A 15604-nucleotide genomic window follows, 5' to 3' on the forward strand; every position below is an offset into this window, starting at 1 on the left:
ATGCAATCAGCTATCATAAGAAATATCCTAGTACTTTAACGGTGATCCTTAGTCACGTTTTCGCTAGAAGTCCAAGTATATCAATAGTAATTTCTAAGTATAGGATACTACATGTACATTTGCGTTCACTTTCGATCAGTTTTAACAAATATAGATACAGCGTATAAGGTTTTGTTGCAAAAGGCTTATGAATAATACCTCTTGATGCATGTTTTATGGATTGGTATTGTGGCTTGTAGGCTCATACAATTTTGCAGTTTCGGAGAGTACATAAGTCCTCTTCCAAAGCAAAGCTGTTCATAGCCGCTGTGTTTAAACGTTTTAAAACTTTGTTTTGCAAGTTGTAGTTTATGGTTTATATGATTACTCTAAATCCTTACATAGATTCATCACATCCTTGAGATCGTGCTCGACGTGGACAAAAACAAGGCATACCTAACACGCTTTCTTTGTTTTGCCAATTGCACTGACTGCGTGGTTTATTTGGCTAATCATTCTTAATGAAGTCGGACCAATAACATTGACTGTTGATAAAATCGACAAAAAGGGGGCTTTCTAAGATTGCCTGCTATTTACAGGACCTGGTCAAAGATACTCTTCGAAGCCGGGACTAATGCAGTCGAAATCTTTTCGGGTGTTATTGGTTTGATAAACCGCACAAACCAAGACAGATTTATCTGACTGGGCGAGTTCATAGGAATGTCAGTAAACGCTGCCATCAAATACAAGGTGTAGATTCGGTCACTATAAGTCTGTCAAAACAGACTTGATCATGACGACCTTCTTCAAAAAGTAGTATATATCATATGTTTTTTGCTGAATATTTGTACACAATAAGTCATCGTATAATAGAAATCTCAGTGTAACACTCTCAAACTGTCGGTGAAGTTCAACACTCTTGATAAATTGTATCTGAGTCTCATGTATTCACACCAGGAATCTGTGTCAAAAAGGTTTGATAAATGTAGACTCACTCTAAACTACATATTTTTTCAACGCAGAAAATACATTTTAAACTATTACTTTGAGAAATTACAAAGACACGCCCAACGGGAACAGCAATATACTTCTGGCTATGTCAATACCGTACGGCTTAGCCTAATCTATTATTTTGACGACGTCAGTTTGCATTGTCTCTTATTCGAAAAATATCGAAATAACAGCAAGGCCATAAACACCGACTTTGTCGTAAAACACCTTGATATGTAAGAAGGAAGGGAAGTATGCGTGATTGCGACGGCAGATTAGTTGTCATAGTAACACCCTCGAACAATTTGTCAATAACTTTGAAACAATGTAAGCACATATAATATTAGTAGCAAACAAATTAAGTAAATGATTCATGTTGAAGCGTGTCGAATATCTTAGCACCAGAATGCCAACGTTCATCGATTTGAGTAATAAAATTAATCGAAAGATATCTTTAACCTGAAATATTGTACCGCGTCCTAATGCTACACCAACCTTTAAGGCATGGAATTACACAAGCTGGTGTTTACAAACTTAGCATGTAGTTTCATATTACGACGCGATACGCGAAATCGAGGTCGACTGAATACAATCCGTATTACAACTGATTATCTCTGCAGGTACAAACTGACTTATTTTTACGTTCAAATGATGAACATTGGCGATATAAAGTGATAACAGATCCCCAAAACGAGGAGTTTGCCTCTGACGATGGTAACGCTGCCACCAACGGTAAAGGTTTTACTTTGAAACGATGCAACAGTTGTCCACAGCTGTCATCTTCCATAGTTATCGATGAACAGTTGAAAGCGACTAGTACAACGACAGATAGATTGTTATTGGAAAGGAAACGGTGGTGGCATTGTTGAAGAGGCATATCAAGGCAATCCCTATCTGAAACTTCAATTTAATATCTGAAACTTGAACTATGCTATTAATCGGTCAAGTAAACAAGTAAGTTGCAAGTTATGAGACGAGGTGATATTTTATTTGAGAGTATTTTTCTAGTTTTCTACGGGACACAGTGTGTTTAATCAACCGAAGTTGATATTGTGCAGTTTTGAAGAAAGTTCATGCCTGTAGATTGTGTGTACAGTAATTACAATTGCTGTGGCCTTGATGGTTCGTCGTGTTCCATCGCTTACTGATTAAAAAAATAAAGGTACAGCAATTATCAGCTGTTAAAGAGATACAGTCGTCGAACAGCGCTCTAAGGTCGTGTGGGTCTCATACGACCTATGTAAACACTGCATCCAAGGTACGATGGCAATTGATGAAAGTTAAAACATGTCTGTCATAACCTACATTGTATAATTTCAGCTAAGATGATGAGGTGCATCTAGATATCGTGCACGAAATACATTGTTTGTAAACAAGTAACTCGCACAGGTGCAGTTCCATCGACGTTTCCATTTAACATGTTGATTTGTCTAATAAGAAGTGGTGCATTTTTACGGTTGGAACCCATGTCAAAATATCGACCATGTAAACCATACTGTCATGCAATTCAGTTACTCCCTATCTTAGCCTTTAAAATGAAAATTGCTGGTACTATTCATGTAAAGTCTATTATGGCTATTTCGTTGGTTACTAAGGGACTGGTCAGTTTCTTCGGCCTGGGGGGGGGGCCGGTGGATTCATAGGGGGTCACCCTGTTTTTGACTTTGGTGATAGGGGTGGGGTCACCATGTTTTTGAAATGTCCAATAGGGGGGGTCAGTGTGTTTTTAAATTTCGACACAGGCTGATCATTGCCTAAAATGCATCGTGTCAGCTACAAATTTCATCATTCAGTTGCATTTTTCGGCGCGCCCTTCGGGCGCATAACTTTAATAATCAGACATATTTCAGCACGCCCAACTTAACATATCAGGCATATATATCAGAGATATCTGTATGTTCAATATTTTTCAGCGTGCTCTTCGAGCACATTACTTTAATATATCAGACATTTTTTCAGCATGCCCTTCCTGTGCATGACTTTAATATACAAGAAATATATATCAGAGGTATCAGGCTGTTTCATATTTTTCTACGCGCCCTTCGGGCGCCATACTTTAATAAATCAGAGATATATGCCAGAGATATCTTGATGTTTGCTAAGTGAAAGTGTACCATTATGAAATCTGCATTTCATATGAAAAGCATGACAAATTCCTGATACTTTTCTGTTCTCTGTATGAGAATTCAGTATGAGAAAGCAACATGCACAAATATTTCACAACATATATTTGATAAAGTGACTTATTTTAGAGATAGAAAAATGACAAGATATCTTTCGTTGTCATTGATTCAACTGTTTTCCTTTGTGTCTCAGGTTTTCTGTAGAATGATTCTTTTTTTATGACCAAAATAACAGTTACAAAGGCAGTTTTTGTCATTATTAGCTGTGCTTTTATGGTTTCAATGTTACAAGAAAAGGTCATCTCAGACACTGCACACATCAGATTTGGCTAAAATGCCTCTCTATGGCTCCTCAGGAGATTTAATTGGATGGCTGGCAAGTCTTAACACCCATCAAAATTTTTGATTTACTGCTTTTTCCTCTTTGATATTAATGATTGACATCCATTTCTGTACAACAGTTCAGGACATCTGGTTAAGCATAGAAAATGTGAAATACATTCACAACTCATTCAAAATGTACTGTATTCAAACTTCCAGATTGACACTTTGAAATTCCTATCTTACAACTGACATGTCAACAATTTCATTAAAACACAGAATGACTGTTAAAATATAAATGTATGTAAAATATAATATATATATATATATATATATATATATATATATATATATATATATATATATATATATATATATATATATATATTTTATGTCCACCTTTTGTTGTACAGTTGTCGCGTGCGGGGGTCACCCTGTTTTCGAAATTTGGGATGGGGGTCACCCTGTTTTCAAAATTTGGAATGGGGGTCAGCCACTTTTTGACGTCGGCAAAAAATAATCCACCGCCCCCCCCCCCCCAGGCCGAAGAAACTGACATGTCCCTAAAATATCTCAGCATGAGTGTGTCGTAAACTCTGTTGAGAGTGAAGGTACTGAACGAGCAAATTTAGGAGTACATTGTTTTATAAACAGAGTGAACTGAATGACATTAACGAATTGTGGCGTATGTCTACCCATGTGTAAAATCTGAAAGCCTAACCATGTTTATCAATGATTCTTCGGTAGACATCCACTTTCACGATAACATGAACTGCTATTGTTTCCACCATTATTCTGTATTGATATGCGGTTTCTTTGTGGTCCAAATCAAGCAAGACCCAGCTTGATAATTTGAAAGATGAATGGTGCTGTATTTGTCGATTATATTAGATGTAGGCCAACTATTATTCCCTGTATAGGTTCAATTGATATTTACTGGTATTTGACTAAGGGAGTCTTCCTTAATTACTACAGGAGAGTTGACCGGTGGGGTCGGCGTTGTTATCATGTTCAAACTCCGATCACACTATATCACACACTCTTCACTCTTAATTTATGGAAAGAATGAATCTTTATGACGTTGGTGGAGATGAAGACCCCAAAATAGTTTTTTTCCTTCTTTGTTCTTTTCCGAGTAGCCAGGTAAGATTGGACATCGGTTTAGAAATCACTTGTTCGATGCAAACTTTCCTTTCGATTTATTACACTTATTCACCGGCCTTATTTGTCTGGTTTCCTACACTTCATATAACAGACACTGCAAAGTTTTCATCAGACATGTAAATCTTTAATCATGGTAGTGTGATCAAGGTTGTCGCATTCGCCCTTAAATTTATGCCCTGTCAAACAAATTATCTCCAGTGATCACTATTACTATTCAAACAGACAGAAGACCAGCTCCTACCTATCATGCAATAGGTGGCGAATTCTATTCCATGTCGATTTCAATTCATGTTTTGTGAATATTATCATTGTAACATATTTGCATACATATCATCATAATTAATTCATAGATAGTTTTTACGAGATTTAAATCGAGTCAACGGACCTGACACAGTCCTTAGCTGAGTTGGCTCGGTAGAGGTTGTAATGTTTCGTAGATGGCATAAAGGGGTGGTAATGATGCTAAATTACTAATTTAAAAAAGACTTACACTGTGCAGTGTTTGTTTCTTTTCGGATTCATTAAGCTGTAAGCTCATGCTGAATTCTGCGAACGGCCTTGGAAATGCAAATACTGGTAGTGCAGTGATTTTTGCGGTGAAAACAGGACATTTGCTGAACTACATAAGCATAAAAGTAATCGAACTGTTGAGAATAATCCCAGTTGGTATAAGCAGAAATTCTCTTTGCACAATTTAGTATACAATTAGCATGCTATGTGTGATTAAATGACGAACAATCAATACCCGTGGTGTCAAACTTGAGATAAAAACATGTGCTAAACCAATACTCGACCATAATCAACATCGACTATGTTGTTATTATAATTGGCTATGTACTATTTTACTACCTGCATCACGAGTAGCAGATGGATCAGTCTGTTAATTGTTTTAATTCTGATTTTTCCTTGAAATGACAATATGCTTAAAATTAAACTAACTGCAATGATAGTTTGCAGAACCAAACGAAGGATAATGTTAGTGTCGAGCTTTATCTTACACCCGTGGCCACTTTACTGATTATTAATGATGCAGTGAGAACTCTGTTTGTACAAAGGAAAACCAGCTTTGCCTGGGTTGTAAATGAGAGTTTACGATTGGCACCCTGTGTTCAACACTGAGATACAATGTTTTAACACAGAATACAAATCATTACCTCTCATTTACAACCATTGCCAGAATCTGTTTTGTCTTTATAAAAGCAGAATTTCTGACTGCATCAAGTAGGCTTAATCAACAGTAAAGTGACCATGGTTGTATTTATTCGACAAAGGTTTTAAAAATGCTACAGCATGCATTGCACCATCCAGCCATTCGTGTCCGTGTCATGATGTTGGCATACTGTTCATGAATTTAAGTCTTTCGTGAATTCAAATATCACTCAAACGTCGTTCTAATTGTCAACGGAACTTTCAATCCTGATTCTATTTCCAAAAATAACTTTTTATTCAGTCTAACATACGACGAAATTTATGTACATCAATTATCCAACAAATTTAGCTAAACTCATTCCAATAAATGCATGTCACAATGTGAATGATTGCAAAAATTGTGCGTTGAAAGTCATATAATATTGCGACCCAATTTTAAAATAAAATGTTTAACAAGTCACATGCACAAAGGCCAAAGCGGAGTTACGTAGTTTGCACGATCAAATCGACAAGGTACACGTCATACTGCACGCTCCTTCGATTTCTTGATTAGTTATTCAGCAAGTTGATGATTAGTTGTGATAATTTTGTAAATCATTTTATAAAATCATTTTATTGATAATAATGTGACCAGAGTATCGTGATTATTTTAATGGTATTTTCAATTTGTCACCTTTCTAAAATCAAATAAGCAAAACTGAGCGAAAAATACGTTACATGGCAGTTTGTTCAACAAATAGATTGACGAGCACTGCATTTATTGTCACAACATTTTACTGGTCCATGTACTTTATGTATTGAGAACAGATTTTGTGAGAGAAGCTCATACACATATGAGTGTCTTACAGTCTAATCTTTCTATGGCTTATTGATATTGTTTGTAATTTCGCAATCTGTATAAAGGTCAATGAACGAGACGGCTGAACTTTCCAAGTCTGTGTAAGAGTTAATGATCGTTTCGAATTTTCCTTCATCTTGGTTAAAACTCCGTTGTCAGGGACATTCAATGTATTTGCGTCATTGATACCCAAGTATCAAGGATACAGGTAGAAACTTGTACTAGTGACATCCATTGTCAAGGCAGTAGAGTGAATTCGTATCATCAATACCTAAATTCCAGAGAGGGCCCTGGGACGATTACATAAGGGAAATGTTGTATAACGATGATGTCACCTATGCAGATCATGTAAAATTTTATATGATCGATGCCCAATCAGAGAAAGTATAGTAATGTATTTCTTGAAGGGAAGAATATTTTAATTATTTTAGCCAATCAAGAAATACTAGTTGATTAACGATTGGAGGATTAACTAATTTAATCTAATTAGGATGCTGTGATTTCATTTAAAAAAGGGATGATCACCCACTATTTTCAGTCGGAGGTAGCTGGGCATTCTGATGTGTAAACTTTACACTTCAGTAATAAACCACCATCATTGACATCCAGCAACTCTGTGAGTCTCTACTCTGTCAAAGATCTCGAAGTACCTCTCAGCAGTGAGTACACTCCCCAGACCAACGAGATACGACATAACAAGTGAATGGTAAAGGGAACCGAAACGTGACAGTTGCTGCCCGTTCATATTTGGGGTTATTAATGTGACAAATATACATTTATGTTCCATGCAGATAAACTCATGCCGGATCGTCAATCGCTGTGGATGGAACGACACTATCGATTATGGTGCGGACTGTGGATTCCTCTCTTTATTTTCGGATTTCCTCTGACCATACTAAATCTATGGTTTGCAACACATTGTCTCTACAAGTTCCGCCGTTCAACAACAAGTTGTGTACTAGCTCCGGCAAATAGAACCAGCTTACTTGACCATATTGCGAGGAGTGCTTTTGAAACAGCTGAACCAATGGTTTCAATCTTTCTTGTGATTCTAGTTATGGTGTTCACACACATGTCATCCTCGAAAGCGAGAGCCTTCGAACGTGCTGTACTGAAAAATCCGAAAATTCTAACTAAAAAGATGTGGTTTATGGCTTATGCTGTGAGCATTTTAGTTGCATGCAGTTACCATATTCTTGTAATTGTCACTGACTTGGAAAGAAACTGGGCAGGTGTTGTTCGCTATATCGCTCTACCAATTGCACTGTTTTCATGGTCAATTTGGATGATTATGCTTAATGAAGTTGGACCAACAACACTGACTGACTATAAACTGGCCGGTAAAGCTGCCTTTCCAAGACTATCAATCCTTTACAAAACGACGATAATATACGCAGCAATAGCGAACGGCACAGAGGTATTTGTGTACTCCGTATACATAGCGGCTTCCATCAGTTTGGTAACCGAAGCAAATGAAGACCGAATTATATGGTTGTGGCAGTTCTTAGGTATGTCCACGGTGGCTGCTCTCAGGTACGTTAACTGTGTCATTGTCATCGATAAAAGATTAATTTCAAAATGGAACACTCAGAATGAATGTAACTGACAATGTTTGATCTAATATCAATATAAGGGGAGAACCATTTGATTTTTTTTTTTTGGGGGGGGGGGTTATGGAGGAAATGGGTATGTTAGCAAATTTTTTTTCCTGTCACAGTGACAGCAATTTTTTTCTACTGTCAGAGCTGCATCAATTTTTTTTTTCCAAATGGAGTAGCAATGCAAATTTTTTTTTCTTTGTCATCAAGTTTGTGATGCGTTGTATATAAGGGAGCCGTCATTATTTACGGCCTGAAACTCAGAAATTTCAAGTGACACCCCCCCCCCCCGTCAACCATGATGAATTTGAGTAACTCCCCTCTCTAACTCTGAAATTTTGACTGATCCCCCACTTAGAAAAGTTAAATACAAATACATGTATTTGTAAAATTTACAAAATACAGCAACAGTAAAGACCTTTGAAATCCGGATGTACTCTGGTAGACTATCATCAGTTATCTCATGATGGTTCAAAAAAGGTGAACCCATCAAAATGAAATTGCAAGTCACAATAAAATAAAGATATAAAAGCTCACGCAGTATCTAACCATACAGTATATTGTTTAATTTGGATGGGTATTATGATAGGGTTTCACTAGGATATCTGACCGGGCAGAATTTGAAAGTACAGGGGGAGAACACGTGAGAGGCTTAGGGGGAAAGTGTCACAGGGGCTTTCCCCTATCTTGCATGGAAAGTTTAAGATATTGGTGTATGCAATGGTGCAATCTGGTGCGATCTGAGAGGTGTTTTTTAATTTTTTTTTACTGAGTGAAACTGTTAGAACACCCCAAGGGGGAGAGCACGAGAGGGGGTTTCCCCCTCTCGTATTGGAAATTTTGGGAAATTGATGTGTTTAATGGTGCAATCTGAGAGGAGATTCAGGTTATTTTGCATTTGGTAAAACTGTTTGAAAATGACATTGAAACACTGCAATATTTTTTACATTTTATGCATGATCAGTGTTTGTGTCACAATATTCAACAACCAAACAATGACAATACAATTTGTGAAAAACAGTTCTGTTTGCCAGAGACTGACGATAAATAAATATACAGGAACGGAAAATCTGTGACCTTCTTGTGTCATTTCTCCAGCTGCCAGCTTCTAATGAAAAGCATGAATATGATATGTTTAACTGTCAAAATGGTCATTGAACTGAGGTAAATGAAAACAGGTTTCTGTGATAATAAAGGATGGATTCACAACAGTTCAGTTTTGTCCTAGATCCTGTGAAAATTTTGAGAAATTGATGTGCGCTACGGTGCAGTGTAGTGCAATCCGATAGGTATTTTAAATTTGTCTTTTACCAGTAACACTGTTAGAAGACCCAAGGGGGGAGAGCACCAGAGGGGTGCCCCCCTCTCGCATTGAAAATTTTGAGAAATGGATGTGTGCAATGGTGCAATCTGAGATGTGTTTCAATTTATTTCGCCAAAAAAATTGAGTAACCCCGTCCCCCTTCTTCCTCTCCACATTTTGAGTAACGCCCCCTGAAGTTTCAATTTTTTTAGTGACCCTCTCCCTTGTATTTCATTACATTTGTTGTTCCTCAATTTTTCATTGTCAACTTGTACATCTTCCTAATATATTTATATTGAGAGAATAATATATTGATTTTAACACTAGTTTATTGACTCCTGTCTTGTGTTTTAAAATTTTCACAATTTACAGAAGTCAAAAAGTCCCCTTTAGATAGTGCCTATGCCATTGAGATATTGCAACAGAAATCATGAAATATGATTTCTTGGGTCAGAAAAGGGAAGGAAAACATTGAGTGCACTGAGGTGTAAGTAGACCTATGTAGTGCATGCTTATATCATAAGTGCTGGGAAAAACATAAGAATTGCTTGTGGTAAAAACATTTGCGCCGCCTATGGCGGCGCGCCGGCAAAGAATACATGAGAATAGGGTTTCCAAATTTTGCTAATTTCTGGTGCATTGTGACAATTTTTTTTTCACTTCTGTCTGTTATGACAATTTTTTTTTTTCTCAGGTCATGGCAGGATCAATTTTTTTTTCTTCTATCTCACCTGGCGACAAATTTTTTTTTCTCAAAATCCTCCATACCCCCCCAGAAATCAAATGGTGTTCCCCTTAGAGGCTTTGCCTAGAATGACACACTATGCATAAGGACTTAAGAGCCAGTATGCACAAAATCATCTGTTCTGATATTTTTTGCCAAACAAACTCAATTATAGTCGCGCCAGCGGCTTACTGACTACGCATGCGCTTATTCATAATATACTATGCGAGTAACCGGAAGTGTACCCTTCTTTCATGGGCGCCGCCATGTTTTGTTTTTTTTGAGTACTCGTAAATAAACAAAAACGAAACAAATTACTATTATATAACATGCCTTTTATAAAATATACCTCTTTTATTAGCCAGTAAATGTTATTATGCACCTTGTCGCTGATACAAAATATCGTTAATATAGATAAAGGGAGAAAATTGTCGTGCATATGAACGGGGGCATACGCAAAGAATGCTGGGATTGAATTATAGAAGAGCGCCCCCTGTGTCAATAATTAGATTCAAAATTGCCAGTTTTTAGACGGAACGCTATAGTTTTCAGCTTGCAAGTGGAAGGTGGGCAGTGCGGTTACCATTGCAATGATAATGATTGCATAATACGTCCCTTGTTTATCGCAATAGGCTGTTATCATTGTAAAATTGCCAATTTTGTCCAAAATTTTTACACGCTACAGAAAATCTATACCTGCCCTGCTGCAGGGTTTGACGTCGTGTACGTACGTGAACTGCTTTCATCAGAGGGAAACTGGGCATACCGGTAGTTGTCATATAAACGTTTATGAAGTAACAATTACAGTTTATCATGAATCAATACAAATAACATTGCCAATCTTTAATAACCCCTGGCGCGACACCAAGGGCTGAGCCCTATATAATATTAGTCGCGCCAGCGGCTTACTGACTACGCATGCGCTTATTCATAATATACTATGCGAGTAACCGGAAGTGTACCCTTCTTTCATGGGCGCCGCCATGTTTTGTTTTTTTTTGAGTACTCGTAAATAAACAAAAACGAAACAAATTACTATTATATAACATGCCTTTTATAAAATATACCTCTTTTATTAGCCAGAAAATGTTGTTATGTACCTTGTCGCTGATACAAAATATCGTTAATATAGATAAAGGGAGAAATCTGTCGTGCATATGAGCGGGGGCATACGCAAAGAATGCTGGGATTGAATTATAGAAGAGCGCCCCCTGTGTCAATAATTAGATTCAAAAATTGCCAGTGTTTAGACGGAACGCTATAGTTTTCAGCTTGCAAGTGGAAGGTGGGCAGTGCGGTTACCATTGATTACAATGATAATGATTGCATAATACGTCCCTTGTTTATCGCAATAGGCTGTTATCATTGTAAAAATTGCCAATTTTTGTCCAAAATTTTTACACGCCACAGAAAATCTATACCTGCCCTGCTGCAGGGTTTGACGTCGTGTACGTACGTGAACTGCTTTCATCAGAGGGAAACTGGGCATAAGCTTAGTTGTCATATAAACGTTAATGAAGTAACAATTACAGTTTATCATGAATCAATACAAATAACATTGCCAATCTTTAATAACCCCAGGCGCGACACCAAGGGCTGAGCCCTATATAATATTAGAGTTCTTCGATATGCACAGTCTTAGTGAACTCATGTATGTATGTATGTATGTATGTATGTATGTATGTATGTATGTATGTATGTATGTACGTAAGTACGTACGTACGTATATGTATACATGCATGCATGCATGCATGCATGCATCTATCTATCTATCTATCTATCTATCTATCTATCTATCTATCTACCTATCTATTTACATTAGTTACATTAGTATAATTTGATTCACATTTATCCAGTAAAACAAAGTTGTGATCAGCAAATTAAAGTTTACTGCCAACAAAAGAGATGAATATAAAGAAGGAAGGGGTTCACCTTAAGTGTAAGAAAAGCGATTTACATTAACGGGAAAGTTCATCAGCTCACGTAGGCAGGTAATTTTTTACTATATTTTATATACATTTGTACTTTAACATTTTTAGAGTTAACTTTCATATGTAGCACCCTGATGCAAAATAGTATAACTATGCTAGAAACAGTGAGATGAATACGTTGATACAAGTTAAGAGTTAGGATTATGGATGTACTTTTAAAGGGTAGAGTTTTACGATAGCTGGTTTGTCTCTTCTTAATATAACTGATGACATCAACGTCAAAATGTCTTAAACATCGCATTAATGTGGATATGTCGTATCTACTTAAAATGTTGAAAGTTGCGATATTCAACTCAAAACTTGGTGAGATCAAAGCGGAGCGTACTTACTTGTTCATCATGTCCATACGTATAAATAATAAGAAGAAAGTGGAACTTTGACAGTAAGAGTCGCTGCAAGCTAACATTGACAGACTAAAATGTTGGTTTAACAAGTCACGTGACACAGGGGGTGGACTGCCTGGCAAGCTGAAATGGTGACTTCCACAATCTGGCTGGTGACAGTTCACTGGCAGTTTTGTTCAGGTCTACGACATTGACCAAAGACTTTCAAGCAGTTCAAATGGCACAGTCAGATAGAAGCCAAGCTTTACATACAGTCTTATTCAATGCAAAGGAAGACCCGCCAGCACATATTTACAACACTTCAACCAGATGATGCAATCAGTGTAACTGTAAAAATCTGAGCGGTTAACAAACACAGAGACCCAGAGCAGGTGATCTCCTTCTGTATGCAGATTATGTGAAATCATGATATTTCTTTCTACCAGGTCGATGAACTGACCAACCACATGTGACAATGCCGCCGGTGTAAAATCTAAACATCTTGTCGCTGTACTACGATAAAAGAGAGTTGACCTTTCAAAATACCTATCATCAAATACGACCATTACAGTCTTAAATATGTCAATAGTCTCATCATCTAAAGTTTTCAATCCATGACGGATAGAAATAGGGCAAACCAATGCAATTGCCGAGGCTTACCGTTATACCCCGTGAATTGTTTATCTCTTTCGACTTGGTGTCAATCAAAAGTCACCAATTCTGTCAAATAAAGATGCATCTTCATCGATTTCATCACAGTACCTCCACCCAGTGCGTAGAATAAATTTCCATGTTTTGCCTATCTTGATAGGTACCAACTAACGGGCTTCTTCATCCAAATGCTGTACATTGGTAACAGACGATATAAAGTGATAACAGATCCTTGGGACGAAGAGTTTGCGTCAGACGATGGTGACACTGCCACCAACGGCCTAATTCTGAACAAATGCTACAGCTGTCCACAGCTTTCTTCTTCTAAGTCGATCGCTGATTGGTGGAAGACAACAATTATAACTGCTGATATGTCTATGCTGTCTGATGTATTGTTGTTGCCCGAAAGGAAAAGGCATATCGTTCAAAGAGTCGACGCGTGTAAAAGAGAGAGTTTTCAGGCTGCAAACACACTATCAATTAATATTCCTTCAGAAGAAAATATCTCCACGGAGACTGAAGTATGAGTATGAAGTTGAATTTGAATTTCAAGAAAGCCAAAAGGGTTGGTATTTAGTATATCATAAAATACGTATAGTGTTGACTTCATAACAACAATTTACTGCCGATGTATGGTACAAATTACACGGAGGGCTCATCTGTGGGGATTGGTGTGTTTAATTAACAGTTGTCCAATTACAATATTTTATGCCAAATTCACTGACAAATAAAATATCGACCAAGTCATTTTTAACATTTTGGAGAAGACTTACCATATCTCGGAATCCACCGTTAAAGAGAGAGATGAGAAATCGTTATTACAGATACCTGCATTGAAAATCCATCACTAGAGACGTACTGTCTCTTCAAATTCATCGCTTGTACTACGTTCTTCAGCACAACTTGTAAGCCGGCAGATGCGCCCTCTGTACACGGATAGCGTAGAATATGCTTCCTGAATCAAAGCCTTGACAAGTTGAAAACCTTGGTCAATATCAGTGTGAAAACATATCGACAAGGAAGATGATGCAGTCAGTCTTCATAAAAAGTATCCTAGTACTTTAACGGTGATCCTTAGTCACCTTTTCGCTAGAAGTCCAAGTATATCAAGATAATTTCTCAGTGTAACAGACTACAGGTACATTTGCGTTCACTGCCGATCAGTTTTAACAAATATAGATATACAGAGAAACTAGGCATACGTAACACGTTTTGTTGTTTTGCCAATTGCACTGACTGTATGGTTTATTTGGCTAATCATTCTTATAATGAAGTCGGACCAATAACATAGACTGTTAATAAAATCGACAAAAAAGTCTTCCTAGGATTGCCTGCTATTTACATGTCAATGATACTCTTCGTAGCCGTGAATAGTGCAGTCGAAGTCTTTAGTCATTTCGGATGCTATTGGTTTGATAAACCCTGCAATCCAAGATAGATCTGACTGTGTCAGTTCATAGGAATGTAAGTAAACGGTGCCACCAAATACAAAGGTGTAGATTCGGTGACTATTGGCCAGTCAAAAAGACTTGATCATGACGACCTTCTTCACAAAGTAGTATATATCATATATTCGTCGCTGAATATTTGTAGACAAATTGAAGTCATCCTATGATAGCAGTCTCAGTGTAACATTCCCAAACTGCCAGTGAACTTCAACACTCGTAACAATTTCCATCTGAGTCTCATGTATTCACACCAGGAATTTGTGTCATGAAAGGTTTGATAAATGTAAACTCACTCTAAACTACGTATTTTTTCAACGCAGAAAATACATTTTAAACTATTACTTTGAGAAATTACAAAGACACGCCCAACGGGAACAGCAATATACTTCTGGTTGTGTCAATACCGTATGGCTTAGCCTAATCTATTATTTTTACGACGTCAGTTTGCATTGTCTCTTATTCGAAAAATCTCGAAATAACAGCAAGGCCATAAACACCGACTTTGTCGTAAAACACCTTGATATGTAAGGAGGAGAAGTACGCGAGACAGACTAGTTGTAATAGTAACACCCTCGAACAATTTGTCAATAACTTTGATAAAAGTTAAGCACATATAGTATTAGTAGCAAACAAATGAAGTAAATGATTCATGTTGAAACGTGTTGAATATTCTAGCACTAGAATGCCAACGTTCATCGATTTGAGTAATAAAATTAATCGAAAGATATTTTTAACCTGACATATTGTACCGCGTCCTAATGCTACACCAACCTTTAAGGCATGGAATTACACAAGCTGGTATTTACAAACTTAGCATGTAGTTTCATATTACGATGCGATACACGAAATCGAGGTCGACTGAATACAATCCGCATTACAACTGATTATCTCTGCAGGTACAAACTGACTTATTTTTACGTTCAAATGATGTACATTGGCGATAAAAAGTGATAACAGATCCCCAAAACGAGGAGTTTGCCTCTGACGATTGTAACATTGCCA

The 15604-nt window shown here is 37.2% G+C and overlaps 1 long non-coding RNA gene across 1 annotated transcript; it reads left to right on the plus strand.

The window, feature by feature from the left end:
* The first annotated feature begins 1747 nt into the window (after positions 1–1747).
* On the plus strand, positions 1748–14451 carry LOC139145825 (uncharacterized). Its single transcript, XR_011555030.1, has 3 exons — positions 1748–1923; positions 7356–8097; positions 13315–14451. It is a non-coding gene; the product is annotated as an uncharacterized lncRNA (long non-coding RNA).
* The last annotated feature ends 1153 nt before the right edge of the window (positions 14452–15604 follow it).

The sequence above is a fragment of the Ptychodera flava genome, chromosome 12 (assembly GCF_041260155.1).
Source record: "Ptychodera flava strain L36383 chromosome 12, AS_Pfla_20210202, whole genome shotgun sequence".
Lineage (NCBI taxonomy): Eukaryota > Metazoa > Hemichordata > Enteropneusta > Ptychoderidae > Ptychodera > Ptychodera flava.